Source organism: Bos mutus, chromosome 12 (assembly GCF_027580195.1).
Source record: "Bos mutus isolate GX-2022 chromosome 12, NWIPB_WYAK_1.1, whole genome shotgun sequence".
Lineage (NCBI taxonomy): Eukaryota > Metazoa > Chordata > Mammalia > Artiodactyla > Bovidae > Bos > Bos mutus.
This window is the reverse complement of record NC_091628.1, coordinates 13,635,672-13,651,761: the sequence shown is the minus strand read 5'-3', so window position 1 is coordinate 13,651,761 and position 16,090 is coordinate 13,635,672. Positions and strand designations below refer to the sequence as shown.

General features: G+C 41.5%; 1 protein-coding gene across 5 annotated transcripts in view; it reads left to right on the top strand.

Annotated features, from left to right (window-relative positions):
- The window catches only part of ENOX1 (ecto-NOX disulfide-thiol exchanger 1), a 687,342-nt gene that overhangs the window by 329,368 nt on the left and 341,884 nt on the right, over nucleotides 1–16,090 (top strand). For all 5 annotated transcript variants that reach the window (XM_070380253.1, XM_070380256.1, XM_070380252.1 and 2 more), the window contains exon 3: nucleotides 6,366–6,509. The gene's annotated coding sequence lies outside the window, so the exon portion shown is untranslated. The remainder of the gene's footprint in view (nucleotides 1–6,365; nucleotides 6,510–16,090) is intronic.

Below are 16,090 nucleotides of genomic sequence, written 5' to 3'. Positions count from 1 at the left end.
ATTCTATGGGTCTGACAAGGACAGAGTAGCGTGGCTCAGTAAGCCCTTGAAAGGGGGATTTATTCAGAGGCACTGTATTTTAAATCCACAAATGATGAGATTCCTGCCAAGCTTCTTTTGAATTAAATAAAGTCCAGAATATAGGGGAAATAGGAATGTTCATTAATGCGATAAGACAGCATTTCTACATGAAGGATACAAAATCAAATAGAGTCTTTGTTTTCGTTGCTTCTAGAGAGTCAAAGTCGGAGTCCTTTTGCGGCTCTGTGCCTGTAACAATGTGGGGCATCTTTTCATCATACTTGCGGGAATGAAAGGGCATATAGTTTCTCTGCACGATGACAGGCATGTTTCCTTGAACAATGCCCTGTAAAAGGTCACGTTGGAGATTTGAGTCACAAGCCTTGTGACTTCAATTTGAGGCTAAGTTTAGAAATGGTGTGTCCAGAGCGTGCCAAGTTCCATTAAAAGCCCTGGTGTCGTGTTGGATTACAGTTGAATAGAATAGGACCCAGTGGGTCATTGTATCTTTCTTCGTAGCAATACATAGATTCTCCTTTGTATTATTCCCTGGTCGGGTGGTTATGATAGATGCCTACTTCCACACCAGATCCTGGAAAATAATGTCTAATTTCATGGACCTTTTTTTTTTTTTTCTCAAGTAGCATATTTTCTAACTTTTCAATTATCATTAGAGGATTTCTGTAAAAGCTGAATTATTTGTGTGTGTTCAGTTATGGTTGATCTTAAATGCTACCTTCCTCACTGACACTTTCACTATCCCCCTCGTCCCCAAGAAAGAGGATCTCCAGTCCTTCCCAAGCTTCAGAGCACTTCTTCCCTCACTGACGTCATCGTGGTCTGTTATATAACAGCACTTCTCCTCACTACCAACTGATGCGTTCTTACCGTGCTCCTCTTATTGTGCCGAGCACTTTATATCATTTGCTGTTTGCTTGTTTAGTCGCTAAGTCAGTCCGACTCTTATATAACTCTTTACATAGGTTATCTTACTTAATGCTCACAGCAACTTACATGGGAAGTATATCATTTCTGTATTTTGCTGAGGAGGAAGCCAGGGTTAAAGAGTCTTAGGTGCCTTTGCCTAAGATCACACAGCTACTAACTGATGAAACAAGAACACCCCCAGGCAGTCTGGTCCAGACCCGATTCTTTCAGCCACGTACTAGCACCTCCTTCTTAAATTTTGGACATCCAAGTAGCATCCCATTCCAAACCAGTAAGATGCTTGAGGGAAAAACTATGTTGCCTTTTTTTTCAGTATTCTTGGAATTCTCCGACACGTTGATGACTCAGAAGTATGCACTGTGATATTTGTCTTTCTCTGTCTGGCTTGGAGAAAGACAGATATCATATGATAACACGTATATGAGAGATCTAAAAAATGATACAAATAAGCTTAATTACAAAACAGAAATAGATTCATAGATACAGAAAACAAACTTATAGTTACCATAGAGGAAAGCAGGCGAGGGGTAAATTAAGAGCTTGGGATTAAAATATACACACTACTATATACAAAATGGGACTTCCCTGTGGTAAAGAATCTACCTACCAGTGCAGGAAACCCCAGTTTGATCCCTGAGTCAGGAAGATCCCCTGAAGAAGGAAATGCCGACCCACTCCAGCATTCTTGCCTGGGAAATCCCATGGACAGAGGAGCCTAGTGGGCTGTAGTCCATGGGGTCGCAAAAGAGTCGGGCATGACTCAAAAACAGCAGCACATAAAAAATATTAACCAACAAAGTCTTACTGTGTAGCACAGGGAGCTTTGCTCAGTATCTTGTAATAACCTTTAATGGAAGAGAATGTAAAAAGGAATCTATGTTTATGTACATATATATTTGTATACATATATAATTAAATCATGCTGCTGTATATCTGAAACTAACATAACATTTGAAAATCAATTATGTTTCAATAAAATTTAAAAATGAAGTCTGCAGTGAATTGTGGCTGAGTGACTGCTTGGAAGGCACCATCAATATTTTATGGAAAACACAATCTATAAGTTGAGGCATTCCACCTGAAACTTTGTTTTTAAGCAGTGTGAAGAAATGAGAATGCTAGTCTGTGAAGTTTTAAGAACAGTTGCTGTTTATTTTGTATTCTTGTCATTTAGCTTAGATTCTGTGGTCCAGATACTTCCATTCCCTGTTCCTTGTCAAGCTCTTCTTCCTTCTTTTATGCAAAGATAAACTGGCTGTGTTTGGCTCGGTTGTTTTTTCTTTTGGCCCCATGTAGTAATCCTAGGCTCCACGTCTGCAGAGCTCTGAAAATGCTGTCAATCATTCTTCCTTATTTCTTTATTCATGCCTTAAGCTTTTGTTGCCTAAAATAAAATGAAAAGTTTTTAAAGTTTCACGTGACCTTCCTCATCCTTCCCTAGCCTTTCTGTAAAGCTTCCCAGCCTCAGTGTGGATATGAGCTAAAAGTTCCAAGGCTTGTACAGAAGACAATGCCATTAAAAGTTGGCACTTTGAGGGGAATTTTGAAGTGATTGACTACAAGGTAATAAATACAAAACACGCCACAAACATAGATGCTAGGAAAACTGATGGAAGGTCAGCTCTTGGCACCGGAACAACCCAAAACATGTAGGTACTTGACTGAAAATAAGAGAATAAATCTATCAATAGATGGAGCTCTGCCGAGACCTGTCGGTTGGCCCTCATAGATGGACACAGCTACAAGGAGATACAGTCCTGTCACTCAGAGATAGCCACAGGGATGCAGGCTCCATCCCTGCGTCAGGGACACGGTTCTCCTTAGGCAAAGGTGATGTCCTCTTTCCCCTGGCCAACGAAGGAACTGTGGGCCATATGGAGGTGCCAGAGGAAGATGCGGCCTTCGCCTTGGTATCGCTGATGTCCCAGGGCATGCACAAACCTCCCCACCACACCAGGAGACCCCTGGGGCTCCAGAGGGCTCTCTCTGCATCAGGAAGAAGGTGGGAGAGAAAGTGCACCGTGTAGAGCTGGGTGTCTGCATTTCCATGACTCCTGACTCAGTGAGACAATGTCTGATATAAAACTAAAGCAAATTAGAAGAGGAATTTTCTTGATCAATTTAGTAATATGTGAGTTCATTTGGTATATTGCAGTGTAACCTGTTCCCCTGTCAAAATTCTGTTTATTAAATATTTTTCTTTTTTTTTAAAGTGTCAGATCAGATCAGTCGCTCAGTCGTGTCCGACTCTTTGCGACCCCATGAATCGCAGCATGCCAGGCCTCCCTGTCCATCACCAACTCCCGGAGTTCACTCAGACTCACGTCCATCGAGTCAGTGATGCCATCCAGCCATCTCATCCTCCGTCGTCCCCTTCTCCTCCTGCCCCCAATCCCTCCCAGCATCAGAGTCTTTTCCAATGAGTCAACTCTTCGCATGAGGTGGCCAAAGTACTGGAGTTTCAGCTTTAGCATCATTCCTTCCAAAGAAATCCCAAGGTTGATCTCCAGAATGGACTGGTTGGATCTCCTTGCAGTCCAAGGGACTCTCAAGAGTCTTCTCCAACACCACAGTTCAAAAGCATCAATTCTTCAGTGCTCAGCCTTCTTCACAGTCCAACTCTCACGTCCATACATGACCACAGGAAAAACCATAGCCTTGACTAGACAAACCTTTGTTGGCAAAGTAATGTGTCTGCTTTTCAATATGCTATCTAGGTTGGTCATAACTTTCCTTCCAAGGAGTAAGCGTCTTTTAATTTCATGGCTGCAGTCACCATCTGTAGTGATTTTGGAGCCCAGAAAAATAAAGTCTGACACTGTTTCCACTGTTTCCCCATCTATTTCCCATGAAGTGATGGGACTGGATGCCATGATCTTCGTTTTCTGAATGTTGAGCTTTAAGCCAACTTTTTCACTTTCCACTTTCACTTTCATCAAGAGGCTTTTGAGTTCCTCTTCACTTTCTGCCATAAGGGTGGTGGCATCTGCATATCTGAGGTTATTGATATTTCTCCCAGCATTCTTGATTCCAGCTTGTGTTTCTTCCAGTCCAGTGTTTCTCATGATGTACTCTGCATAGAAGTTACATAAACAGGGCGACAATATACAGCCTTGACGAACTCCTTTTCCTATTTGGAACCAGTCTGTTGTTGCATGTCCAGTTCTAACTGTTGCTTCCTGACCTGCATACAAATTTCTCAAGAGGCAGATCAGGTGGTCCGGTATTCCCATCTCTTTCAGAATTTTCCACAGTTTCTTGTGATCCACACAGTCAAAGGCCTTGGCATAGTCAATAAAGCAGAAATAGATGTTTTTCTGGAGCTCTCTTGCTTTTTCCATGATCCAGCGGATGTTGGCAATTTGATCTCTGGTTCCTCTGCCTTTTCTAAAACCAGCTTGAACATCAGGAAGTTCACAGTTCTTGCTGAAGCCTGGCTTGGAGAATTTTGAACATTACTTTACTAGTGTGTGAGATGAGTGCAATTGTGCAGTAGTTTGAGCATTCTTTGGCATTGCCTTTCTTTGGGATTGGAATGAAAACTGACCTTTTCCAGTCCTGTGGCCACTGCTGAGTTTTCCAAATTTGCTGGCATATTGAGTGCAGCACTTTCACAGCATCATCTTTCAGGATTTGAAATAGCTCAACTGGAATTCTATCACCTCCACTAGCTTTGTTCGTAGTGATGCTTTCTAAGGCCACTTGACTTCACATTCCAGGATGTCTGGCTCTAGGTGAGTGATCATACCATAGTGATTATCTGGGTCATGAAGATCTTTTTTGTACAGTTCTTCTGTGTATTCTTGCCACCTCTTCTTAATATCTTCTGCTTCTGTTAGGTCCATACCATTTCTGTCCTTTATCGAGCTCATCTTTGCATGAAATGTTCCTTTGGTATCTCTGATTTTCTTGAAGAGATCCCTAGTCTTTCCCATTCTGTTGTTTTCCTCTATTTCTTTGCATTGATCGCTGAAGAAGGCTTTCTTATCTCTTCTTCCTATTCTTTGGAACTCTGCATTCAGATGTTTATATCTTTCCTTTTCTCCTTTGCTTTTCGCTTCTCTTCTTTTCACAGCTATTTGTAAGGCCTCCCCAGACAGCCATTTTGCTTTTTTGCGTTTCTTTTCTATGGGAATGGTCTTGATCCCTGTCTCCTGTACAATGTCACGAACCTCATTCCATAGTTCATCAGGCACTCTATCTATCAGATCTAGGCCCTTAAATATGTAGTTGATTTACAATAATGTGTTAGTTTCTGGTATATAGTAGAGTGGTCCCGTTTTATATATATATTTCAGATCTTTTCCGTTGTAGGTTATTCCAGGATATTGAATATAGTTCCCTGTGCTGTACAGCAGATCCTTGTTGTTTATATAATTTTGCATATAGTAGTTTGTATCTGTTAATCCCATTCACCTAATTTGTCCCCCTCCTCCACGCTTCCCCGCTTGGTAACCATGTTTGTTCTCTATGTCTGTAAGTCTTTTTCTGTTTTGTAAGTATCGCTCTTTTGTATCATTTTTTTTATTCCACATCTAAATGATATCATACGGTATTTGTCTTTCTCTGTCTGACTTACTTCACTTAGTACGATACTCTCTAGGTACACCCATGTTGCTGCAAATGGCATTATTTCATTCTTTTTTATGTCTGAGTAATACCCCACATCTTCTCATCCATTCATCTGTTGATGGACACTTAGGTTGCTTCCGTATCTTGACTCTTGTAAATAGTGCTGCTGTGGCCATTGGGCTGCAGAGTTGCCTTATTTTCTGGATATATGCCCAGGGGTGGGATTGTGGGATCATATGGTAACTCTCTGTAGTTTTTTTTTTTTTAAGGACGCTCCATACTGTTCTCCATAGCAACTGTGCCTGGTGAACTAGTTTTCTAAAGCACACAGACCACAGAGTGAAGTGAGGGAAGAGGCCTTTGGGCTTTGATGCCCTGGTTTTCAGCCTGATCAGGAACCTGTGCCTTCGTTTTCTTATCTGGGAAATGGCGCCAGTGCCTTCCAGTGGCAGGGCCATTCCTCAAATCAGAGAGCCTGTGCCCGGGGTCTCACAGCTGGTGGGCTCTCGGTGAACATCAGTGTTGCTACCTTCATGTTGAGAACTGTCCTTCAACCCTCATCTGGTGAAAGAAGGAGAAAAGCAGATTCACTTAAGTATAAAGTGCTGCTGGCCCTTGGTCATTTCTAGAGACAGTGCTGAAAAGGTTCCCATCCCACCCTGCCATTTATGAATATGACGATCTGGGAGTGCAAAATTAATAGCAATTAATACTTTTAACAGTAGTGGTAGATGCTATTCCAGCATGTTCTGACTACAGTGGCCGGTTCTGACAGTCACAATACTTTGGACGTGTCCTAATGGAGTGCTTTTTTCTCCTTACAGGAGCATCTAGCATGTCGAAGCTCCACTGTCTTCCATGGGACTGCCTTTGTGAACAGCTTCCATTTAAAAGAGTTTTGTGAATAAGTGGTTTCAGTCAAGTCCCCAGTGAACACGTTTGTCTTCTCGTCTCCTGGAGCTCTTAAGGTTTGTGTTAAGTTTTCCATTTGTCTCATGAAGTTATTCTTAATTTTCAACGTTATTTTTTAAATGGGTAATAGTCTTACTCTATTGCAATAAGAACTCTGGAAGTAGATTATGTAACAGATTGTAATCCTTTGATTTCACTGGGAGACAGATAGAAATGAGAAGAAATTTGATATGCTGTTTCTCATGTTTATTATTATATACTCTGTGGGATGTTACAAGGATATTAGAAATAACATATCCCCACGTTGGCTTAAACAAGTTTTATTTCTGTGTTCATAAATTCTAACTGAATAGATTCAATGAATTTATGTTGAGTGTCTACATATATCAGATTTTGTTAAGTACTTTCAATTAGCTAAGACTTTGCAGATAAATTATGCTTTGAAACATTGAAAATCAAAACTGCATTTGTCAATATCAACTAGTGTTATCATTTTGACATTTTTCAACTTATACAGTCTCAGTAGTCAGAATGTTTTCATTTAGCCGTAACAAGGGGTACTCACTGTATGATTTGCTGTGGTAGAACAGGGTCGTTGTTTAATGCGTGTGTGTTAACAGCTTAAAAGATTACTAACTATATTGTTGGTTACTTAAGGACAAAGCTTGCTAGCACAACAGGTATTTTATTTCAGAAATGCGTGTTCTGCTGTTGAGATGGTACCAAGTAAATCACTTTTATTTTGAAAGTACTTTCTGATAAAAGACCCACCTAAAGGCTGAAGTTAATCCCCGCCTCTTTCATAGATGAAAAAATGATCAAGCTCACAAATAAAGCTTTGTACACTGAGTGCACAGAAGCTAAACAGAGCATGGAAGAAGGAACGTAGTTCTTCCGGAATGGCATGTCTTTTTCCACAGGCGTTTATTTCATTTGGTTGGACTTTCATTCTGTCCACGGTGACAAATGTTTTCTCCCCTAAATAGTTCTCTACTCTGTTTTTTTTTTTTTTTAATTTCTTTTATTGCTACTGAGAAATCAAAGTGGATTTCACTGCCCTGCCGGGCTAGACTCCAGTTTTCCCACTGTAGCCTTCATTGCTGGGCCCCATGATTGACTTTCTTTGAAGGATGAGGCGTGTGTGTGTGTAGGGGGGTGGGGAGATGGGAAGTTGTATTTCCACCTTAACTCTCCAGTCTGGTAGGACACTGTGGTGTGCAGAGACATAACAAAGAGTATCTGTATTAAATAGAGGCACTGGGAAGAACTTGACAAGTGACCCAAATGTTCTTCCCTACTCGGCAAGCAGGACCCCACTTGAACCATCTGAAACCAACAAGAATCTGTCTTCAGACCTTCATTCTACGTATCCACTTTCCTTTTGAATCCTAATACAGATTCTCCTTTCTTAGAGCCTCCTTGTCTAAAAGCCTCAGGGATTCTTGACCTCCTCACGCAGCAGTTTACTTCTGCTGCCACGGAGACAGGGAATGTGTTGGTCAGAGTCCCCCTGCATCATTACAGACTCAAGTCTCAAGTCATCCTTTTGCTCTTCAGGAGAGAGAAACACATTTTTCTGAACCTTTCCTATGAGATCATACAACCCACAAATTTCTTTACCCTCACAGTTTTGTTCTCAGTCTCTTAAATTCTCTACATTCTGCTTAAGTTTAACAATACAGACATGTTACTGGAGCATTAAAAATCATCTATTGGTGTTCCTCTGTGGGGCTACTATTGACATTTTGAAGGGAGTGCTTCTTTTTTTTTTTTTAATTTTTTTTTCTTGACATGGCACGTGGGATCTTAATTCCTTGACCAGGGATCGAACCTGCCCTGCTTGCATTGGAAGTGCAGAATCTTAACCACTGGCCCACCGGGGAAGTCCCAGGGGATTTTTTTCTTTATGCTGTAAGATCGGCCCATGGAGTTTAGAAAGGTTAGTAGCCCTGCCTTCCAGGAACTGCAGACCAGCAGCACCCCTGCCCCCAGCCCCTGGTTGGTGTAATATAACCAGATTCAAACCTCCTCACATCCCTATTAAGGAGGACCGGGACTGCCCAGACCACAGAGTCTTCAGCAAGAACTGAACAGGCTGAAACAGGCAGAGCTGAGCAAATGGTGAGGTTGGCCCGGACCCCATTTTAACTCTGGGTGCCATCCTCTTCCCATCCTATCATTCTGAAAACTCTGGGCTTGCATTGATTTTTCAGCTGTCTAGAAACGCACCAATATGTGTATATGGATGCTTTTTTGAGAACCAGACTTTCTGATTTGGTGTCTAGAGGAGGTCACTGTTGTTTGCTACAGGAACATGGATCTGGGGATGATAATCTCAGAACTCAGTGCAGGAAAATAGGAGAGAGTGGAGAGCTCTGGGGACGTACAGAAAGGAGAGGGCCCAGACCACAGCGGAAGTGGTGGCGCGGGTGTGTCACTGTTGTGACACCCACTCAGTCACGGAGAGAGGGAAGGGGCAGAGCAGCTGAAATCCGAGGGGAGACTGGAAAAGGTAAGGAGCAAAGGAGTAGTTTTTCACTTGCGTCTGTGGCACGCATCACAGTTTCAGCTCTCTGCCCCGTGTCATAGGCTGACTTCAGGGATCAGGGTATAAGGACTTCACCCAGTCCTTTACTGCAGCCCAAACTCTCTCTCCCATCAGACCCGATACTCCTTCCTCACCCACCTTCCATCCACATTTCTGTCTTGTTCCTCACTTACCTTCTGGCATCCCCTCCACCCCCTTTCATTCTTCATGCATGCAGAGAATGGGGTCATGACTTAATGCCTTTTATTTCTCTGGATTCTTCCAAAACCTCAAGTGAGGCTCTCCATGAAAAGGAAAGGGCATAGAAACAATGGGTTTCGGGAAATGTTTCCCATAAAAGCTTTGTTAAGGCTCTGATCTTTTGAGACATTTACCATTAATACAGGCACAACCTTTCCATAGGAAAACAAATTCTCATTTGCTACTATTTGCTTTAACACAAGGAATCACTGAATTCCCTAGTACAGAGTTTTGTTGTTGCTGAGTCACTGCATTGTGTCTCTATCTTGTGACCCCATGGATTGTCACCCGCCGGGCTCCTCTGTCCATGGGATCTCCCAGGCAAGAGTACAGGAATGGATTGCCTTTCCTTCTCCGGGGGATCTTCCCGACACAGGGATTGGACCTGTGTCCCCTACATTGGCAGGTGGATTCTTTACCACTGAGTCACCAGGGGAGCTTGTTGTATAGTTTACTTAATAAGAAGATGAGGGTAATTCGTGACTTAAAAATACAGTTAGGGGTATCTTGGTTGTTATGTGGGTTACACGTACCGTCTGCCTTGGCTTGCACAAAATACACACAGCAAGTGCAGAGTTGCGCATGGGAACTAGACTAAAGGACTCTTTTTCTTTGCTTTCTACTAAAATGAAGACTCCTGCATAAGATTTATCATCTATAAAAAAAGACTACTATTATAGAGACAGAAATAACACCAAAGGCTTCCCTTAGCTTGTGTTGTTGAATTATTTAAAGCTTTATAGCTGAGTTTCTGGTCCTGATTTTTTTAAACATGGCGGTTTTCCTGTCCTCCCTTCTTGGGTGTTCAGGACACCGAGTTCTATTTGGCTTCTTGGAGTTTCTCATTTCCTGAAGTGTACCACTAGCTCTATAAACATGGAAGAATAAATATTAGCTTTATGAGACCATGTTCCTCTACTAGTTGAAAAATAGCATATAATAAAAAATACAAGGATGTAATATTGAAAATTATAGGTCAATATGCTCTCTTACGGTGGGTATATATCTGATGCTCATGCATGGAGACTGTGTTTTCAGAAAAATGGTGTGCTGTGTAATACCACTTGTGTCTGTGATATATTTTCACCCCTCATGTTTAACAATATATCTCAAGTGAGTCTCGCCTCACTAGTGAAATGTTTCTAACTTATTTACCACTATGATTTAAAAACCAAGGAAACGCTCTGACTCTTGCTGTTAATTCTAAAAATTACATATGATCCAAAGTTAAAATGTTTGTGGCTTCCTTTCTTGCTGGAGACCCCCAGCACGCAACCAGCTCCTTGGAATTACATTAGAAAATGTCTAATGGCAATTTTCAATCTAAAAGAAGTTTTGTGAGGGATTTAAAATAAAAAGTCAGTTGTGGTCTTGCAAGGCTAGTCCATACTTTATGCATGCTGTCGCTCAGTCGTGTCTGACTCTTTGAGACCCCATGAACTGTAACTCATCAGGTTCCTCTGTCCATGGAATTTTCTAGGCAAGAATACTGGAGCGGGTTGCCATTTCTTCCTCCAGGGGAATCTTCCCAACCCAGGATTCGAACCCACATCTTTTGTGTCCCCTGCATTGACAGGCAGATTCTTTACCACTGACAATTGTTACTGTGAAATCCAGACTCTAATTATGCATGTTTAACAGCAATGAAAATGTACAGTCCATTGATCATGCCCCTAAAGCTTCATATTCATACCCAGTAAGGAAGAAAAAGAGTAACCTTCATGGATAATGTGTGAGTTGAAACACTCTTGAAGCTACAGGATTCAATGTAATTACTAATATGTTCAGATAATTCACCTCCTTCTGGAAATGACTATCCATTTGCCAAAAGTGGCAGTGATTTATATCAAGGCCAGTTTCTTCTCTTATATTAATATTCCATTGTTCCTCTTGATAAAGATGGAAAATAATCAGCCTTGTATAGTCCAGGCTCAACAATAAGAAAATTGAACCTATTGGAATAGTTCCTTCTAATTGCCTGAATTTCTACAGGATGCTTCTTTTAAACCACAAAATTTAAAAATACATTAAATTTTATTATGAAGTAATTTAAGCCTACGGAAAATAATAAAGTCTATTTACTGCCATGTTTTATTTTATTATTTTTAGTGAATTTGTTTTTGTTTTCTTTCCAATTTTATACACAATACATGTTGATGACATAAAACTAGCAATACATAAAACATAAGGTAAAAATTAAAAACTGCCAAAGATACCTACCCCCAGAGATACCCATCATTATTAGCATTTTTATGTGTTTCTTCCAAGTGTTCAGAGTTTTTTAACATTGAGGTATAACTGGCCTATATCATTATGCAAATTCCAGGTGGACAAGATAGTGATTCCGTATTTCTGTACATTACAATATTATCACCATGATACGTCTAATTACCATCTGTCAACAGACAAAGATATTAGAATATAACTAATTATATTTCCCACGCTGGACATTTCCTCCCCGAGGCTCACTTTTTCTTTTCTTTTTTGTAATTGGAAGGTTGTACCTCTTAATCTTCCTCAACTATTTCACTCTTTCCTCAACCCCTTCCCCTCTGGTAACTACCTGTTTTGTTCTCTATATCTGTTGAGTCTGCTCTTTTATATCTGTTCATTTGTTTTGGTTTTTAGATTCCATATATGAATGAAATCATACAGCATTTGTCTCTCTTTGTCTGACCGAATTCACTGCCGATAATACCCCCCAATCCACCCATGTTGTCATCAATGGCAAGATTTCATTCTCTTTTATGACTTATATTCCAATTGAATATATGCACCACTTCCTTAATCCATTTATCTATTGATAGACATTTAACTTGTTTCCATATCTTTCCTATTGTAAATAGCACTGCATTGAATATAGGGGTACATATATCTTTGCAAATCACTGTTTTTGTCAGAGCAACACCCAGAGGTGGAAGTGCTGGATCATATGGTAGTTCTGTTTTATGAGAAACCTCCATATTACTTTCCAGAGAGACTGTACCAATTTGCATTCTCACCAACAGTTTTCTAGGGCTGCTTTTTCTCCACATCCTCACCAGCACTTGTCTTTTTGGTAATAACCATTCTAACAGGTGTGAGGTGATAGCTCATTGTGATTTTACTTTGCATTTCCCTGATGACTGGTAATGTCGAGCATTTTTCATGTGTCTTCTTTAAAAAAAAAAAATGTTCCGGTTCTCTGCCCAGTTTTTGGTCAGTAGTTCATTTTTTGATGTTGAGTTATATGAGTTTTATATATTTGGGATATTAACCCCATATCAGAGATTCATTTGCAAATATCTTCTCCCATTCACTAGGCAGCCTCTTCATCTTGTTAACAGTTTCCTTCATCGTGCAAAAGTCTTTTAGCTTGATGCAGTCCCAGTTTTAAAATTTTACTCTTGTCTCCCTTTCCTAAGGAGACATAGCCAGAAAGTTATTGCCAAGGCCAATGTCAAAGAGAATACGGCCTATGTTTTCTCCGAGGAGTTCTGTGGTGTCAGGTTATTTAAGTTTCAGTCCTTTTTAAGTTTGTTTTTTATGTGGTGTGAAAGGTATCCAGTTTGGTTCTTTGCATGCCGCCTAGTTTTCCCAACACCGTTTATTGAAGATGCTGTCTTATCCCTGTTTGTATTGTTGCCCCGTTTGTCATCGACTGATTGCCCACATAGGCATAGGTTTACTCCTGGGCTCCGTATTCTGTTCCTTTTATCTAGGTTTTTGCTTTTGTGCCAGCACCATACTGTTTTGATGACTGTAGCTTTGTATAATCGCTTGAAACCAGGAAGCCTGATACTGCCAGCTTTATTGTATGTTTGCTTTTACCAATGAGATTTTTCCTTTTATAGTTTTCGTATTTCTAGGTGTGCCATTTTGCTTAAAGAAGTTCTTTCAACATTTTTTAGAAAGCCTGTTTCTGGGGCTCTCCAGGTGGCACAGTCGTAAAGAATCCTCCTGCCAGTGCAGGAGATGCTAGAGACACTGGTTCTATCTCTGGGTTGGAGAGATCCCCTGGAATAGGAAATGGCAACTCACTCCAGCATTCTTGCCTGGAAAATTCCACAGGCGGTGGAGCCTAGTCCGTGGGGTCACAAAGAGTCGGACACAACTCAGCACACACATGCACATAAAGCCGGGTTAGTGGTCCTGGACTCCTTTAGCTTTGGCTTGTCTCTGAAACTCTTCGTCCCTCCTCCAAACCTGAATTATGGCCTTGCTGAGTACAGTATTTTTAATTGTGTATGTTTTTCCTTTCATCCCTCTGAAAATATAGTGTCATTCTTCTGACCTGCAGAATTTCTGCTGAAATGTCAGCTGATAGCCTTTTGTGAGTTCCCTTGTATGTAAATAATTGCTTTTCTCTTGTTGCTGTTAATATTTTCTCTTTATTTGTTGCCATTTTAATTTTAATATATCTTGGTGTCAGCCTCTTTGAGTTCACCTTGTTTGATATTCTCTGAGCTTCCCAGATTTGGATGTCCATTGCCTTTCTCAGGGAAATTTTTAGATGTTATGTCTTCAAATCGGTTCTCTACCCCTTTCTTTCTTTTTGGGACCCTTAGAATATTAGTACACCTGACGTTGTCCCATAGATGTCTTGATGTAGCCTCAGTTTTGAAATCTTTTTTTTTTTTTTTGTTCAACTTGAGTGATTGCCACTACTCTGTCTTCCAGCTTGCCGATCCTTTCCTCTGTATCACGAAATCTACTGTACTTTCCTTCTTTTTTATTTCAGTCATTGTATTCTTCATCTCTGCTTATTTCTTCTTTTTATTTTGTAAGTCTCTCTTAAACATTTTACCGTGTTCACCCATTCTTCACCCAAGTTCATCAAGCATCTTTATGATCATTGCCTTGAACTCTTTACTGGGTAGACTACTTGTCTCTACTTTGCTTAGCCTTTCTAAGATTTTACCTTGTTCCTTCATTTTGAACCTGTTCCCCTCTTGCCTTATTTTGCCTGTTCTCTGTTTTTGTTTATGGAAGTTAGGTAGGTCAGTTGCATGTCCTGATCTTGGAAATTCGACCTTTTTATGTAGGAGACATCTATGGGGCCCAGATGCACACTCCCTTCTGTTCACCTGAGCCAAATGATCTAGGAGTTCCTCCCCATTGTGGGCTGCTTGGGCCCTTCTGTGGGGGCGGGGGGCTGATTACGGTGGGTATACTGATGTGACAGGTCCCCAGCCTGTTGGGTTTAAGACTCTGCCTAGTGCAGAGGCTGCTGGCCACTGGTGGGTGGAGCTGTGTCCTGGCATAGCTGCCTGCGTAACCCAGGAAGTCCAGGGCCTGGTGCTAGCCTGATGGTGGGTGAGGCTATGTCCCTGCAAGGCTGGCTGCTTAGTGTAGGGCATCCCGGGACTGATGCTGCAAAGTTGACTAGTGAGGCCAGGTCCGGGCACCAGTAAACTAGAGGAGGGCTCCAGCGTGGTGTCTGTCAGCACTGGTCTTCTCATGGTAGAATAAGCTCCTAAGAATGGCCGCCTCCAGTGTCTCTGTCAGCAGGGGAAGTGCCAGTAGCCTCTTGCCTCTCTGGAAGGCTCTCCAAGACCAGCAGATGTGTCTGAATCAGGCTCCTTTCCAGTTGCTTTTGATTTGGAACGTGCCCTTTAAGAGAAGAGTCTCTGTTTCCTGTAGCCTCTGGTTCTCCTGAATGCAAGCTCTGCTGTCCTTCAAAGCCAGAAACTCTGGCTCATGTTCCTGATGCAGGACCCCCCAGGCTTTTGAGCCCAAGGTTAGGCTCAGACTCCTTGCTCCTTGAGGGAAGTCTCTGCAGCTGTGATTATTCTCCTATATGTGGGCTACCTACCTTTGGATGCGGGTCTTGACTATATGGCATCTCTGCCTCTCCTACTGATCTTATTGTGGGTTCCTTATTTATATCTTCTGTTGGAGAAGATCTTTTTAAAAAAATTGGAGTATAGTTACTTTACAGTGTTTCTGTTGTATGATGAAGTGAATCAGCTGTACGTATACATGTATCTTCTCCCTCTTGGACCCCCCCCCCACCCACCCCACCCAGTCCCACCCGTCTAGGTCATCGCAGATTCCCACTCACCATCTGTTTTACACACAGTGCTGTATATATGTGACTCCTAATCGTACCGTGCATCCCCCCCCCCACCCCCATGTCCACACGTCCATTCCCTACATCCGCATCTCTCCTCCTGCCCTGCAAATAGGTTCACCTGTTCCATTTTTCCACTTTCCATATGTTTTTCTATTGTATATTAACACAGCATTTGTTTTTCTCTTTGACTTTGTATGACAGACTCTAGGTCCATCCACATCACTACAAATGACCCAATTGGGTTCCTTTTCATGGCTGAGTATTGTCCAATGCAGATATGTACCACATCCTCTTTATCCATTCCTCTGCTGGTGGACATCTAGGTTGCTTCCATGTACTGGGTTTTGTAAATAGTGCTGCAGTGAACATTGGTGTGCATGTGTCTTTTGAAAGTATGATTTTTTTCAGGGTACATGCCCCATAGTAGAATTGCTGGGTCATATGGTAGTTCTGTTTTTAGTTTTTTAAGGAACCTTCATAATGTTTGCCATAGTGCCTGCATCAATCTAAGTAGGCATCATGGTCGACAAAAGAGTCCGAAATGCAGTACTTGGATACAATCTCAAAAATGACAGAATGATCTCTGTTCGTTTCTAAGGCAAACCATTCAATATCACAGTAATCCAAGTCTATGCCCCAACCAGTAACACTGAAGAAGCTAAAGCTGAACAGTTCTATGAAGACCTACAAGACCTTTTAGAACGAACACCCAAAAAAGATGTCCTTTTCATTATAGGGGACTGGAATGCAAAAGTAGGAAGTCAAGAAACACCTGGAGTAACAGGCAAATTTGG